Here is a 16,207-nt window from a genome sequence, read left to right on the forward strand (position 1 = left end):
TGAGATCCAAAAGTCAGAGAAGTAGGAATTAACTAGGTAAAGAGCAAGTGGGAAGAGCGTCTAAGTACCCTGCACAAAGCCCTTGAGATCAGAAGGAAATGGGGATTCTTAAGAACCTGAAAGAAGGCTGCTGTGTCTTAGCACAGTGAGCAAAGTAGAGAGTAAAGTCAGGTGAGGTTAGAAGCCATAAATACATTTTCCCCCCCAGAGGAACCATTGTTCACCATTTACCATCACATCACTGTTCATTATACTTTTCTACTTTTGTTTCTTTGAAATTCTCTATAATAAATATTTTAAATAAAATAATGGATTAAAAATTCATATTAGCTGACGGAATGGCCATAAAGGGAAAATGTAGTATTATTGGAAATAGACTTCTAGAAAATTTGAAGGAAGTGTGTCTACAAAAGAACTCTACACAGAAGAGTTTCAAAGCTCTGGAATTAGGCAGAGATAAAGTATATCTGGTTGGAAAGGACAGCCGTGAATGGCAAGAAGAGTTTCAAATGATAAAATCAGAAATGAGACCTTTGCATTTGCTAAGAAACTTTTGCTGATAACTTAACAGAACATTAGTTGCAAAAGCTAGAGGGTCAAGGCCACAGAATAAATGTAACCAGCCAAGAGGAGGTGGCATGGTAGCCAATGACAACAGTGATATTAAATGATGGCCCGTATAAACGTGGAGTTCCTAAGTTCATAAAAGATAAAAACTAAGTCTCTAGAAAAAGAAAGATGAATAATCCTAACTGCTAGAGTATGAAATGAACACTGATGTGTAGATTATATTTTTTCCAGCTTCATTGAGACATAATCATCATATAAAATTGTGAGTTTAAGACGTACAAATGTGTTTATTTGATACATTTATATGTCGCAAAATGATTACCACCATAGCATTAGCTCACACCTCCATCTCATCACATAATTACCATTTCTTTTTTGTGGTGAGAACATTTAAGATTTACTCTCTTAGCTACATTCAAGTATGTAACAAAATACTGTTAGCTATAATCACAGCTGTATTTTAGATCCCCAGAAATTGTTAATGCTGTAACTGGAAGTTTGTACCCTTTGATCAATATCTCCCCATTTCCCCAACCTCCAGCTCTTGGTAATCACCACTCTGCTCTCTATTTCTATGAATTTAGCTCTTTTACATTCTCCGTACAAGTTACATCATACAGTGTTTGTCCTTGACTATTTCCCTTTTCATAATGCCCTCAGGTTTCATCCAAGTTGTCGCAAATGGCAGGATTTCCTTCTTTCTCGTGGCTGAATGATATTCCACTGTGTATGTGGACTTTCTTTATCCATTCATCCACCACGGACACTTAGGATATTTCCATATCTTGGCTACTGCGAATAATGCTGCAATGGACGTGAGAGTGCAGATATATCTACAAGGTCCTGATGCCAAATCCTTTGGATTTATACCCAGAAGTGGAATTGCTGGATCATATGGTAGCTCTATTTTCAATTTTTTGAGGAACCGCCGTATGGTTTTCCATAGCGGCTGCACCAATTTACATTCCCACCAGCAGTGCACAAGGATTCCCTTTTCTCCACACCCTCACCAGCATTTGTTATCACTTGTCTTTTTGATGATAGCCAGCTGACAGGTATGAGGTGACATCTCATTGCAGTTTTGCTTTGCATCATGATTGAGCACCTTTTCATGGGCTCAATTTCATGTACATGTTGGCCATTTGTATTTCTTCTTTGGAAAACTTTTTTTAATAAATGTTGGAGCCCTTTAGGCTATGGTTCTAAAGAAATTTTAGGAGAAAAAATATAAAGACTAATTACCAATATTTAATCACAAGAAATCAATCAGCTTTCAATAATCAGCTGAGATAAATAGAAGTTTTGAGGCAGTGTGGTTCAAATAATAGAGAAGCGTAATATAAAAGTAAAAATGTCAAAGTAATGACTAATGGGAGCTTTATTACATGCTTTTCCCATCTCAACTCCAACTGATTTCACAAACATCTAAGTCTGCTTAACGTGGTAACAATAGTCTGCCTAAAATAAAGACACATGACACACGCTCAGGGGATGTTTCCTTTTGGTAATAAAATTTTGCAATTTTGCTTCTTAATAGTGTACAATTGCTTGATGTTTGGACTGAAAGAGAGAAAAGAAAAATACAAAAAAAAAAAATCTCAAAGCCGTTCCTTCCACAGGCGAAGACCATCACAGAGCAGACAATCAATAAAGGCCAGGCGTTCACTCTAAAAAATTAAATGTATCAGCACTGGTCCCAGTGTTGGTCATGAGAGAAGATACAAGGCAGTTCCTGATATTTACATTGGGTTTGCAGATTTAGAGACATCTAATTAATGACATCTAATTAATTACTGTAATCTACTTAATTATCAAGTTAATAACTTGATATCTAAAATTTAATAATTAGTGCTCACGATGGCAGCAAAAAAAATACCACTCTGACAACATAACTTTTTGTTGTTTTCATTCCAGGGATCCACTTCTGCTGCCTATACTGGAGCAGGAATATGTTGCCCCAAAAGTTTTAAATGCTGTTTTAGAGGAACAGGTTTACTGGATAATGCCCACACTTTTGCATGTTGTGTTGCTCCTTAAAGAGTAAGTTAATAATGACTTCTCTATCATTTTGGTTATGTGTGAACAAATTGTCTCATCATTGCTTCCTCTTTTGCCAGAAAGCAACCTCATACCTTTTAAATGATAAAGGAAAAGTAATATTTAAATAGTTCAACGGTAATTATTGGACTGTTTCTATCTGGGCTTGGTTACTCCAGACACTGAGAAAATTTAGAAACTATTGGGTCTTACAGAGTACAAATTATTAACTTCAAGAGAAACAAATAGAACACCAATTTTTTTGGTGAATTCTTTTGGTTCAGCTAATGTAAAACTCTATTTTGAAAACAAAGGACAAATAAACCTGAGTGTGTTGACGGAAAAGTATTAAGGATATTTGGTAAGTTCCTCACTGCTTTTAGTAAAAGAGCACCGGCACCTTCATGCTAAGAGTTCTGGAGTCTTTGCGGGTGGATTCAGGCCAGGCCCGCTGTCTTCTCTGGAACAACATCTCACATTTAACAGGAGCCTATATGTGCCCGACTCTGCATAACAGCCTTGCATGCATTTTATCACACTTAGGGAATCTGAAGATTACAGAGTAAGTCATTTTTATAGGATTAAACAGCTAATAAACTCTGGAACAAAGTTTTCATCTGATTACGATTTTAAGCTCTTACCATCAGATATACTCCTCCCCTGCTGTAAGTTACTAGCAGAGTGGAAAATACAACCGGTGATTCACTATTATGAAATTATGTTATTAATAAATCTAGGACTTTCTTTACTATTTATACCCTCTCCAACATATTTTTGGGACCTGTGAGTTTATTCACGCATTCCCTGAACAGGGAGGCACACAGGAGATTCTAAGACACCACCTCCTGTTCATCCTGCCTTGACTGCTGAACTAGGTCAAAGTCCCTTATGTTGCAAACCCTCACATCTCTCCCTTACTTTTGTAGCACCCACCACACCTGTGGGCTGCGTGTATGATATCTGTCCTCCTTGCTGATAGCACACACGGCCTGAGGACAGGACACAGTTTCCTGTTCCACCTAACACAGAATATGCAAGCAATAAATAATTGCTAAGTTGTGTTGAGTTGAGCAGAGCTGAGCTGATCTAAGCAGAACTCAGCCGAAGGCACAGTTCCTCTCTCTTCAAGAAACTAAAGCAATGATTCTCCACCTCGGGTGTCCACTGGAATCACTTAAAACAACAGATGCCTGCCCCCTCCCGAGGAATTCTGCTTTAATCGGTCTGGTTTTCTTTCTACTTTTTGCTACCATGTGTTAGTTTAGTAAATCAGGATATACACAGTCTTACCACAGAAGGCAGTGAGTTAACATATGAAGGGACTTCCCTGGTGGTCCAGTGGTTAAGACTTCGTCTTCCAGTGCAGAGGGGGCAGGTTCCATCCCTGGTCGGGGAGCTAAGATCCCACATGCCTCGTGGCCAAAACACCAAAATGTAAAACAGAAGCAATATTGTAACAAATTCAATAAAGACTTTAAAGACGGTCCACATGAAAAAAAAAAAATGGCTAAGCTGTGGCCTGAGCATTGGGATTGTTCAAGGCTCCCCGGTTGTCGGACTGCGCTCAGCGCACGTGACGCAGTGTTTGCCCATCCTTCTCAACGGTGACACGTGCACAGTGTGAATCATGACAACTCGCACGTTGTGTAATTCAAAGTAATCTTCACAAAGATGTCCCTTTTTTGTTTGTTTGTTTTGGAGGGGGTGGGTTTGGCTGCGTTGTGTAGCTTGTAGGATCTTAGTTCACCCACCAGGGATGGAGCCCACGCCCCCTGCAGTGGAAGCACAGAGTCCTAACCTCTGGACCGCCAGGGCAGTCCCTAAAGATGTCACTATGACTCCTTTTAAAGGATTCTGATTTTTTTCCTCTGCTTTTCTCTAGAATAATATCTCCAGACATGATGATCACCCTTGCTGAAACATTGGAATGGACACCTCCGTGGCTTTGTTGACAGGTCAAGAGAAAACAGGTGAAGTTCAGACTGAAAACGAGAGGAAACACCTATAGCTGAAGCCTCACATGCGGTAATAAAACCAAGTGTTGTGAGGATAGACCATTTGGAGCTCTTCCTCACGCTTAGAGCTGTCCAGTCTACCAAGGATTACTGAGGCTTTCACAAGGGCTAGCCTACTTCCCAGGACATGGTTTGCACACTGATAATTTCCCTAGGCATTCAAATTATATATTTGACAGTTTTTCCTGTCACTTTTTAGTTTGGTAAATAAGGATAGTGCAGCCATTCCAATGAACTCAGAGAATATAATGTATTAATAAAAACATATTAATGCAAATTGACACTAATTTAATTTTTAAATAGTATATGATACTTTTAGAAAAGGAGTCATTATAAGTAATGACCTTGTAAATCAGGGTTTTAGGATGATAATTTTTCAACATCAGATGTAAAGAAACATTTCAGTTTTGCAATGAAGAAAAATAACACTTTTCTGTTTGCCTATTAATTCCTACTGGAGTTGGATGACCACATCAAGGTCCTTAGGGAGATTGAATCTGCTTATTTGACAAAATAAGTCCACAACTAATCACGTTTGTTTGCATCTGAACATGCCCAAAATTCCTAACTTCTTTATTCCATAAGAAAAAAAGTACACATTAGACTAGGTACTGCTGGTTTGAGGAGGAGACTTATTTTCATAATTCAGTCAATAAAGTAGCCTTAACTCTGATGAATTTGTATATATAATAGGAGGCACTCCCCTTAAAAAAGTATATACTCGTTCGAATGTGCACCTCACCTTGCCAGCTCTCAGCAAACTTTCCTAAATGACGCTCCGAGTTTGGAAATGTTCTTGAGCTAAGTTACAGAACAGCAACGTAGCTTTGCCTCTAACAGGTCAAGAGCTAGCGAGTAACGGTAAAACCAAAAAAAGAAGTATCAAGTAAAGTAAATATTTGTTAACCAAAAAGTGAACACTCAACACATAAGATCTATCCCATTATTGGGGACGTAATATTTCCATATTCTTGCAAAGAAACTTTAACTTGCGGTGAACAAACTAGAGAAAATTTTTGAACTAAAAGAGGGATAAAAATTCCAAAGTGCAATAACTTTCAGGAAATGAGTTCTCTTTTAACAGTTTTGTAGGTAAAACCTTTTTCCTTTTTTTTAACATCTTTATTGGAGTATAATTGCTTTACAATGGTGTGTTCGTTTCCGCTTTATAACAAAGTGAATCAGCTATACAACCAAATCTGGTCATTTCTTAGGTAAAACCTTTGTAAAATTTTGACATCTCTATACCTTCTTAAACCAAGTATTCGAAGAACCACTTAAATTTTTCTTAAACTTCCATCAATTTCCATCAATTTTCCTTAAGGCCTAAGGAGCATTGACATATTTTTGTCACCTGGGTTGACCCCCAGTAGTGGCTTTTGAACAGCCATTTATCTCTAAGTAAACTGGTCCACACCCCCTCACTGGGCATCACCTTCCACTTCGCGCAGCCAAGAGGGGTACTGCTCCTTCTAATTCGGGCCCATCTTATTTTCAATTGTCAGGCCTCAGGATGGTCTCTCAGGCATTCACTTGTTCATTCATTCCACACGTATTTCCTGAGTACCTCCTATGTGTGGCACTAGAAACACAGTGGCGAATAAGACAGTCACCAAGTGAGGTACAAGATCTTTGTGACAACTTTCGGCCACATAGGGGCTTTGGCTGGGTTTTGCCTATTTTAATACTGTTGGAAGTCTGGCTTTCTCATCTCCTAGGTTTACTGTATCTAGAAACTGCATAGTCTGTTTCTCTGTTATCTTTCATTTGTATTGTAGGTAAAGGGTTAACCAACCTTTTGTTTTTCTTCAAGAGAATGCTCCCTTAGGTTGACATCCTAGCTCTGTTCCCCTGGTAACCTGGCAAGAGTCAAATGTCAAACACGTTTCTAAGCGACGTTGCTCATGTTGAAAAGGACCAATGATTGGTACCTTGCTTCAGATTGAGAGGAGCTGTGAATGAATTCTAAGGACCTGATGGGGAGGGACGTCGCACTTACGAGCTGGCACCTGAGAAGTTTCCTGACATCTGTGCCCAGTGCTACCTGGACTGAGGGAAGGACCCCCTCCCCAGTTCCTCCTCTCCACCTCGGAGCAGATACCTGTCCCCTGAGTCTGAATGTGGAGTTGAACCTAAAAACGATTTCCTGGTGGGCACTGCATTTTCTCTTCCTATTTCAGTGTCTTTGAAATTTGAGAATATATAACAGCTGTCCATGTAACTCTGTTCCCAGTTTTCATATATAACAATGAATTCTGTCCAACAGAAGCAGCAAAACTGAATTGATTATCGTGTCCGAAGTTTGGTCGCCTCTATTATTTCCTTCCACCAAGTTCTCAAACCACCCGTTACCCTAGTACTTTACATGTGAAGGCCCCCCTCACCCTTTCCCCGTACTTAAAACACTTCATGGGCGTGTTTTGAGAAGTGAAGATTCATTTTTGCAACAGAATAATATTATACTTGATAGTGACTCTCATCCTACAAAAGTTTTCATAATCCAATGCAATAAAAAATAGTAAAAATATTAAAAATTAAAATATGTGAAAACAGTATTTAATAATGAATTAGCCATTTTTTAGTTAAATACTTGAAAAAAATTTATAGGCTGAAGAGATAGGAGAAGTTTGTGATGGTTCTGAAATTGATGACTAGAATCTTCCAAGGGTTTGGAAATCGAGAGCACTTTCTTTTACGTAAGTTCATTTCTTAAAGTAACCTTTTCTTCTTGATACTGGAAAGGAGGCAGATTTTGGGCTTAACCTAAGAAAGAACTTTCTAATAATAACAGCTGCTTGAGATAAAAATGACTTTAGACTCTTGAAACATGAAGTTTCCCATTTTTGAAAAGCAAAGGAGGTTAATGATTAAATTATCTGGATCCCTTCCCATCTGGAAAATCTTTATTTAGGGCTCATTCTTGTCATAAATCTTTATCGAGAACCTAAGTGCAAAGCATAAATATTTGTGAGATTATTGAACGTACTTTTGACTCACTAGTCGGACTCAGTAAGAGAAAAGGAAAATAGGAGAATTTGAGGGTAACTTTGCAGAATTTGGAAGAAAAACGATGAAAGGTAAGTGAAGCAAAAAAAGAAAATGGAGAATATCTTTTCTTAGAAGAGAAGATCATCTTAGGATGAACCTTAGGCGTTAGCTGGCAAGAATTCCAGAAACGTCTTGGAATGATGAATAAGACCTCCCTGAAGCAAGAGGCGAGACAGAACAGCAGGTTCTATTCTGGTGCTCAGGTGGGTGCCTCAGGGACAGGCTCTGGGGACAAAGGACAAGCCAGCCTTCCACCCTGGGTCTTGGCACTGCCCCCGTGTGGAGCCCTCTATCCCCTGCGGCCACCACCAGGCCAGGTCCAGGTCCAGGCCCAGCCACCTTCTTGGGCCCTGTGCACCCCAAACTGCCCCACAGCAAAAACATATGCCTTCGGAGTCATCTCTCTGTGCACCACCCACTGTGCATGTGGGCGGAGCTGGACCACAGCCCTGCGTGCACACAGCTACCTGCTCACTGTATGTGCCCACGCACACACGCTGCTGTCCTATCAAACTCAACCCACAACACACAAGCTCAAGGATAAATGATGAGCAAATTGAAGAGAGCAAAGGCAGAGCATTCCGCTAAGTCCATACAAAGCCCTCCGAGCTCAGGACCCTGTGCATCCTCACACTCGAGGGTCCTTGAAGCTGGTCGTGACGCCCTGTGTCACACACTGTGCTGGATCTCCTGCAAGAGAGGCCATGTGATGGCTGGTTCAAGTTCAACTCCCAACTTACCAACTAGCTGACCTTCGCCAAGGTCACTCACTAAGCTGCAGTTTTCTTGCCTGTAAGATGAGAGTAATAACACACCACAACTCCAAACACTGCTGGAGGAGGTGCGTTGCAAGCATCCATGGAAAGCTCTTAGCACAGTGCCTGGTACACAGTCCAGGCTCAATACATTACAGCTCTCCATAGTTTATTACCCATGGCGAGAGGCAGGAGAACACTGTCATCAAGATGGTAGCCCTGTTTGGAATCCGGCCCTGGTACCACCAACTGCAATTGTAACTCTGGGCAAGTCATCCTCTCTGCACTACCGTGTCCTGTCCATAACAGAACTCACTGAGTGATTCACGGAAAGAACTCAGAAAAACACCTGGCAAGTTGCAAGGATTCGGTAAGTGTTAGCTCTGACTATTTTTCATTATCATCATTTACTTCTTACAAGCAGAATAAGGACATGTTGTGACGCTCACTTTACAGAGAAGAAAACTGAAGCTCCAGTAGGTCCAGCAGCAGGTCACTCGGTGTCACAGAGCCCAGGGGGGTAGATTCGGGTCTCGTCCGGGCTGCTGCGCCTCCATCCTGCCCCCGCTGAGTTCGGGGCCCAAACTCAGAACCACTTGTTGTTCCCGACTATAGAAGAGGCTCAAAACGTACCTGATCTAGTTGGCTGGGTGGTGAGGGTCCCACAGCACCTAAGTCACGTCTGCAAAACCACAGGTAGAAAACTTCTGGATTTAACTGATTTCCAGAATCCTTCCCAGCTCTAACATCCTGTAAACCCAAGTCAAAGCCGGACGACATCGCCTGTGGACCTTCCTGCATTCGAACTTCACTGCAGTTTCCACCGTATATGCTGACATTCCCCAACTGGCCCTGACGGATGGAACAGATCAACAGACACGTGGGGATCTGTGCCGTCGTCACCTGATGGGACTGCCTGCTGTCAGCCTCCATCCACAAGCCGGCCAGGCAGTTTCCTCCTCCCTTTCTGCTGAGCCGGGGTCCAGGGTCACTTGTGTCCCACTGCCCTCTCTCTCTCTCCCTCCCATGCACCCTGGAACCCCCCTCCCCAGGAACAGCCACATTTCAGCAGAGGCCAGGCTGGGCTCCCAACTCACAGGAGCGGCCAGTGGCTGGGGTCGCAGAGAGGATGAAGGATGCCCTGCTGGTCCTCCCACTCTGGGACAGAGGCGCTCTGCACCTAATAAACCTAGAGGGGTGCTTCTCCAGGTTTTACTACTGTCATTTTTCGAACTGTAGAGGTTAGACTGTGGCAGCAGATATGCAAAACCCAGGATTATGAATTTGATAATATGGAAGCTGTCTGTGAATGAATCTCTTGAAAAACACGTGAGTCTACTGCTAAACTTTCAAGGGATCAGTTAAGCCTAAAGGCAAAGAGATTGGCTGTCGTGGCCCCCGAGGCTCCGGTTGCATGTGAGCTGGCCCCCTGGGAGGCGGTGGGAGTGGCTGGAAGGACGTGGGTAGGGGTGGTGGAAGCCTGGGCATGCGGTAGGCATGTGTCCCAGCTGTGGGCACAGGAAGAGGCACCACGTGCTCAGCCCGGGCTCCCCAGCACCACCGCCTCGGGGTGCTGTTTGCTGCACCCACCTGCACCCCTGGAAGCCAGCGGGCGGTCCCACAGCGTCCCCACCAAGCACTGGCTTTTGCAATTCGACGAGAAAATCTTCTGGGCACTTGGCGTTTCAGACCCCACCTCAGTCCTGCTGTAAATGAGAGATGCTACAGGAAACCAAGCTCAAGTGAAAGCTTGTTAAATATGATCAGACTCAAAAGTATACCTGCTTCTCAGCGATTTCTTCAGCCAAAAAGGCTGCAGAAGGATGCAAATCCTTAACAAGGTGGGACCTGGCATAAAAATATCACTAAGCTGTGTTTTCTCCACAGGCTAAGGCTAAAAGATACGCTAAGTGAAAAAATATTCACCTGAAAATCATCACCGTCATCAGCAACAGTAAAAAGACAGGTAAAACAAAGAGTATTTAATGTGAAAGAGTGGCCATGGTTTCAATTGGGTAAAAGAAGCGCGATGTCTTTTTTTAAAGTAAGCTTTTTATTGAAATAGAACATACATTCTGGGGAGTACACCCAGTGTGTATAGTTTGATAGATTTTCTTTATAGTGAACTCATCTCTGTGACTTCCACCCGGATCATGATGTGGCCGATAAAGGACACCCCAGGACCACCCCCTGTGACCCCTCTCTCAGTCATTACTCCATCTAGGTAACCGCTATTCTGACTGTTAGCACCAGAGATAAATCTTGCTGGTTTGAATTCTATATAAGTGGTATCACACAGTATCTACTTGTGTGTATCATTCTTTTGCTCAACATTTTGTTTGTGAGCTGCGTCCACAGATTGTGTCCAGAGTAGTTCATTCCTTGTCATTACTGTCTAGTATTCCCTTGTGTGACTATGCCACAAGCTATCTGGATACCTGGTCCAGTTTGGAGCCACCAAGATAATGCTAAAATGAGCACTCTGTCTATATCATTAAAGGGAGGTTGACCTAACTCAGTAGAAGCCCTTTAACTCAAAACTAATTTCTAACCATGGCTTTACTGTATTTGATAATTGAATAGTTCCTCTGTTTATTTTTGTCCATTGTTTCTTGCTAGATGAAGCAGATTTTTAAAGTTTTACAAATTAATCAATATTAATTACAAAATCTATTACTAAAGTGACTAAAATGATAAAACCCTAAAATGGTAATTGCAAAAGCAATTGAAAAAAAAGACAATATAAAAACGTTAAAGAAAAATTGGTATATGTCAATAGCCTTCAAACTTGTTAAAACTTTTAAAATTGTATATCCTGAGGAGTGGCCAAGATTGCAGAGTCGTAAGACCCTGGGCTCACCCCCTCCCATGGGCACACCAATGTTACACCTATTTACAGAGCAACCATTAGGAGAGCAACCTGAGGACTAGCAGAAGAGATCTACAGCAAAGATACAAAGAAGGAACCTCAGGAGATGGTAGGAGGGGCAGAGACGCAGTATTGTCAAGACACACAAGCAGGAGGATAATTACAATCGTGGAGGTTCTCTCCAAGCAGCGAGGGGTCTGAGCCCTGCATCAAGCCCCCCAGTCCCGGGATCCTGCACCAAGAAGATGAGACCCCAGAACACTTGGCTTTTAAGGCCAGCAGGGTTACTTCTGGGAGAGCCAAAGGGCTTGGGAAATAGAGACTCCAGTCTTAAAGGGTGCACACAAAACCTCACATGCTCTGGGACCCAGAACAGAAGCAGTAATTTGAAAGGAGCCTGGGTCAGACCCATCTGCTGACCTTGGAGAACCTCTTGGAGAGGCAGGAGGCAACTGGGACTCACCCTGGGGACACGGACACCGGCAGCAGCCATTCTGGGAGTTCGTTCTACCACGAGGACACTGGTGCTGGGAAGCACAACGTTGGAATCCTCCCTCTAGTTTATCAGTGCCAGGACCGGTCCCACGTGCCAGCAGGCTGACACCAGCTCAGAGACCCCAGGACCTGGCCTCACCCATCAGTGGGTGGGCATCAGGCCCGGGACCACAGTGGCCCTGCAGCCAGCCATGTCAAGACCCAGCCCACCCAGCAGGCCAACACTAGCTCCAGGACCCCCCGCCCCACAGCCTGTCACTCCAGGACCTGGCTTCGCCCACCAACGGGCCAGCACTAGCCCCGGGACCCTCCCAGGGCTCCAAAGCCAGCCACCTTGTGACCCAGCCCCACGCACCAGTGGGCCTGCAGCCTCTACACTAGTCAGGGCCTGGCAATTAACTAGTTGCCCACAGTAGTCAGCCTGCCACAACAGAAGGGCCCACGCAGTCCACATAAAGGGCACCCCTAGAGCACGTAACCCTGGTGACCAGAGGGAGATGCACTGCTGGGCCCACAGGACGTCCCCTACATGAAGCCACTGCTCCAAGATTAGGAAATTCAAATCAAAACGACAATGAGCTATCACCTCACACCAGTCAGAATGGCCATCATCAAAAGAATCTAGAAACAGTAAATGCTGGAGAGGGTGTGGAGAAAAGGGAACCCTCCTACACTGCTGGTGGGAATGTAAATTGGTACAGCCTCTATGGAAAACAGTATGGAGGTTCCTTAAAAAACTAAAAATAGAGCTACCATATGATCCAGCAATCCCACTCGTGGGCAGATATCTGGAGAAAAAAATGGTTCAAAAGGATACATGCACCCCAATGTTCATTGCAGCACTGTTTACAATAGTCAAGACATGGAAGCAACCTAAATGTCCATCGACAGAGGAATGGATACAGAATATGTGGTACATATATACAATGGAATATTACTCGACCGTTAAAAAGAATGAAATAATGCCATTTGCAGCAACATGGATGGACCTGGAGATTATCATCCTAAGTGAAGTAAGTCAGACAGAGAAAGATAAATATCATATGATATTGCTAATATGCAGAATCCAAAAAAAAAAGACACAGATGAACTTATTTAAAAAACAGAAATTGATTCACAGACTTAGAGAACTAACTTCTGGTTACCAGGGGGGAATGGGGGGGGAAGGATAGATTGGGAGTTTGGGATTGACATATACCCATGGCTATATTTAAAATAGATAACCAACAAGGACCTACTGTAGAGCACAGGGAACTCTGCTCAATATTCTGTAATAACCTAAATGGGAAAAGAATTTGAAAAAGAATAGATACATGTGTACATATAACTGAGTCACTTTGCTGTACACCTGAAACTAACACAACATTGTTAATCAACTACACTCCAATATAAAATTAAAAACAAAAAACAAAAAACCTCACTTCTAAATTCTAGCACTAAGATAGAGAAAGCAGGAAGCGTTGTCATGAGTTGGCCACCTGGATGAAAAGGCACTGCCCCCTTCAGCTCTGTGTTCGCTTTCCTTTGCCCTCGTGCATCTCTTCCTCAGGAACTATCCATTTTAGAATTATCTAATTGTCATCCAAGAGGGGTTTGCATCCAGGGCAAAACATGAGTAAAGTTCAGAAAGAGTGAGAAGTACCCCCAGACTTTGTACAACAGGACCAGCTCGATTATGAGGGAAGGTGGAAAAGGAGAACCAGCAGAGCACAGTCTAGTTCCGGGCAGGTCACTTTAGGAAAGAGCACATGTGGGGTTTAAGACCTGGAAATTAATTCCCTTAAAATCAGCCCACTCTGCTTCGTACCTCCTTGAAGTTTTCACATCCACCCATTTTGAAGACTCCTGGAATATTCTAAATATTATTTCAAAACTCAAAAAAGAAAGTTTTTAAGGATGAGTATAATGACTTCCATTTCTGTTTATATGAGGTATTAGATGTCCAGAGAAAGCCTTCTGATATGGATCTAAACATTCTGGATAAAATTTTTTTTAATATTTTAAACCAATTGGTAGAACTGTTTTGAAAAGGATAGATAAGGATAAGAAAGTGAAAATCCTGAGAGTTAAGCCTCTCTTATGCTGGCGTTTGTCAGGAGGTGGGGCAGCCATGTGTACCTGGGTCTCCTAGGCAGTCATAGAGTGGGGAGAAAAGACAAAAACACGGGGCCTGTAAAAGTCAAGAGGATGGACTGGGAAACATCCACATGAACCCAGAATCCCAGAAAGGATACACTGTCAGAGGGTTGAGCTGGAGAGGGAGTTCTCTCTAGAGAACTGCCCTAGAGAGATACAGTGCAGCTGGGACCAGAATTGATATCATCCGTGTTATCCCCTACAATAAATCTCAGCCAGATGGTTGGTTTAAAACGCTTCCAACAACTTATTGGGGTGATGGAAGGCAGCCCAATAATGCACAACTATGTAAATATGCTAAATTAATGAAAGTTGCATATGTAAATTTGCTATGTAAATTACTAAAACCCAAAGTGTACACTTAAAATGGGTGAATTCTATAGCATGTAAATTATACTTCAGTAACGCTTTGGGGGCAGAGGTAGGAGGCAGATTCCCTGTCTTGCTCCCGATCTGATCGTATATCAATAGTCAATACAGGCAGCTAATGCCCTTCACCAGCAGTGTTTCCTGACCAAAGACAGAATCAAAAGGGAAAAGAAATCCAAGAACAGAAAGGCAGAATGAAGAGGAGAAAACTTATCCGTGTCGTGAGACACCGGCTGTGTCTGAATTGTCTTCCAACATGACTCAAGCAACCTTGGCATAACAAACCAGGTCAAATCTGCATTAATTCACCACCATGACACTCACGCTATGATTACTCAGAAAAAAAAAAAGTGATCTTGGGATAAATAGAGGCGCAAGAACAAACTCATAACAACCCCTCCTTTTGTCTTTTTCTGTGAGAGGTGGAATGAAGAGTGTTTTGCTGTGTGACCAGCCCTCCTGAGAAATGCAGCACACAGGGAATGCCAGTCATGTGCCCTGTCCTATCACTGTCTTCCCCAAGTCTTAGGGGAACTTGTGAGTTTCTGTGGTATATGGTTACTCTCCCCAGCCATGTGTCAGCACAACTGTCCCTCGCCTCCTTCAACTCTTGGGTTACTTGTTTATATGTATCGTTCTTCCTACCCACTCACATGAGTCACTTTAGGAAAGATCACATGTGGGGTTTAAGACCTGGAAATTAATTCCCTTAAAATCAGCCCGCTCTGCTTCGTACCTCCTTGAAGTTTTCACATACACCCATTTCCTACTTCTGTCCCAGCTAACACTGCTTTCCTCTTGCCATGGAACAAACAAATCTATTTCTAAGCTAATTTTGTTTTTCTCTGAGAATTTTATAATTTCCTTCTAACCAAATCCAGACAGTATCCCAAAATAATACATTTTGGTAAAACTAATATAGTTTGAATGTGTCACCTGTTGACTAGACTTCTTCCACTATTTTACAAAGTAATTCCCAAAGGCAACCTGGTCTTCTTTTTTTTTTTTTTTTTCTGGAGGTTTGGAATTAAAACTTTTATTTTTTTAGTTAAAGTATAGTTGATTTACAATGTTGTGTTGACAATCTGTTCTTAAAATGAGTCTTTTCTAACAGACAGTATGTCCATTTTAAACGGTATTTTGGTTTTTAAGATTACAAAATAATGCACAACATTTGTAAAATGTCTAATAATAAGAAACATACAGATGTAGAAAACAAACTTATGGTTCCCAAGGCGGAAAGGGGGGAGAGCTAAACTGGGAGATTGGTACTGACATACACATACTACTATATGTAAAATAGATAACTAATAAGGACCTACTGTAGAGCACAGGGAACTCTACTCAATACTCTGTAATGACCTATATGGGAATAGAATCTAAAAAAGAGTGGATATATGTATATGTATAACTGAGTCACTTTGCTGTACAGCGGAAACTGACACAACATTGTAAATCAACTATACTCTAGTAAAAATTAAGTTAAAAAAAAAAAAAAGAAACCTATATCCTAAAGCGAGAAGCCTCCCTTAATGGCCCTCACTGAATTTGGTCCCCTCCTAGGGGTAACCACTTGAACAGTTTGGTGTGTGTCCTCAAACCCATTGCTCTAAGTGTTTCCATCTGTATTCACACACGCGCGCACGCACACACACACAGTGCAATCTTAAATTTAACTTTCATGGGATAAGTCTGTACTTTTCTTTTTTTTCACTTAACGTACCGTGGAGATCTTTCCCTGTCAGTATATAGAGTTCTAACGTCATCCTTTTTGTTGCTTCATAGAATTCTATTATATGACTACACCATGATTAACGGAGTTTCTATTTTTTTGCTATTGCAAACAAGCTTCAGTGAGAATTCTTTATGCACAAGTGTCAATATTCCTATGTGATCGATCCCTAGATGTGAAA

This window comes from Grampus griseus, assembly GCF_964374135.1.
Source record: "Grampus griseus genome assembly, chromosome: 17".
Taxonomy (NCBI): Eukaryota; Metazoa; Chordata; class Mammalia; order Artiodactyla; family Delphinidae; genus Grampus; species Grampus griseus.